The sequence below is a fragment of the Hypomesus transpacificus genome, chromosome 13, assembly GCF_021917145.1.
Source record: "Hypomesus transpacificus isolate Combined female chromosome 13, fHypTra1, whole genome shotgun sequence".
In the NCBI taxonomy this organism is placed as follows: Eukaryota; Metazoa; Chordata; class Actinopteri; order Osmeriformes; family Osmeridae; genus Hypomesus; species Hypomesus transpacificus.
Genome location: NC_061072.1, coordinates 12,413,480 through 12,415,256, shown reverse-complemented (window position 1 = coordinate 12,415,256; position 1,777 = coordinate 12,413,480).

Genomic DNA, 1,777 nt, shown 5'->3' with positions numbered 1-1,777 from the left:
CGGCAGTGCGCCATTACTGTATGCAAAATTCTGTACTAATCCAAGCTTTATCTCCTCCCAGAATGTTTCATTTGTTAATGGGCGGTTAATGGATCTTCTTGTTGAGGTCTTACATTATGTCTACACATTTTTTCCCCATCTCAAGCCAAACACTAAAAGCAGCAGCACACACATGCAGCCCACTTTTCCAGTTCCCTTCACCCACATCTATGCCGACGTGCCTGTGCTCCACACAAGACCTGGGAGACTGTTGAGACGCAATGTTTAAATTACATCTATGGCCTCTAGACTGATTTCTCTGAGGCCTTTTGTGTGGAGTTGCCACCACCACCACGGCTGTTTACTATTGCTGCTGCTGTGGGGTACAGACTGGGTTTGTATGATGAGTCGCTCAATTACACATAGGACACAGAGGACTGTCAACTCATGTCACTGGAAGAGAGGGTAGGGCTTAGGGAAATGGAGGTGATGGTGAGGGGTAGGGTGGGGGTTCTGAAAGTTCTATGCAGGGGGGGAGGGGTTTTTGAAAAGCTTGAGGATGATGAGGTCACTTTAGAATTAGTGTTCAAAGCAGGAGGTTAGTAATTACTGCTTGAGTCCACAGGGAAATAAGAATGGGGAAACTGGGTGAGTTTTCAGCCTTTCAGGCTCCAGAATCAGGGCTTCCCCAAAGAATGTTGCAAATACCAATTTGAAAAAAAGAATTAAAAATATACAGTTGCAAAATGAAAGAAAACGTGTTCAAAACATGGATATGTGTATGGGTGTGTGTAACAATCAAACATTAGCAATGCACCTAAGAAATATGTCCTGCCGTGTATGTGTGGATGTTTATCAAAGCTAAATGGACACTGAGAGAAAGACACTCAAATCCCACCGAGATCCCCCTCTCAGGCTAAATGATGTGAAGAATGACATCCAGCTTTAACAGATTGTCTGGACCGATTAGAGGGAAAGGTTTTGAAGATGAGTTGAGAAGAGAACATTAGGAAGGCAAGGGAGGGACAAATGAGATGAATTTGACACAAAAGACTGTGGTCACTGTAGAGTGGGTGCATGAAGAACAAACGTTCACTGAGTTCGGAAGTTGATCAGTTATACGTTTCTGGCCAGATACATACCTTACAGCAGAAGTAATAACTTCCCTAAACTACACCATAATCTCATGAGGGTAGTTTAATTATACAGGAGAGTAATTAGAGGAGAAACATGCATAAACTATTTCATATTACCTATGGATGTGTTGCAGGGGCCAGGGTGGGACCAAATCTACACCTAAATTGTGCTGCTTCTCAATCCCTCTCCACTTGAGGAACCTCTTTGAAGTGCACATTATCCTCCCTCCCTCTCCCCCTCCTCCTTCCTCTCTCCCCCTCCTTCCCTCCCTCCATCACTACATTCCTAATGAACTCTATTTTTGGTCAGATCTCTCTCCTGGGATGTGTCATTAACAGGCACAAAGAGTTTGGATATTTGTGTGAGATAGGAGGGAGAAAAGAGCGAGTGGAAATCTGGAGGAAAAAAAGACTGGAAGAGAGAAGGCCCGACAAGGTATTTTTTTTCTGCAATATGGCTATAGATGTTGTCATGTTTACTGGTGAAGGGGAAGGAAGCACTTAAGGTTTTGGAAGACAGGATGTCCCTCTAGTGGCCTTCAACCGTAACTACATCAAGTTACAAATGGCTACATCATTCAATGCATTTATCAGAACATAAAGAAAAAATAAGTCAGATTGCATTTAGGATGACGATGAACAAAATGGACAACAGGGACTGA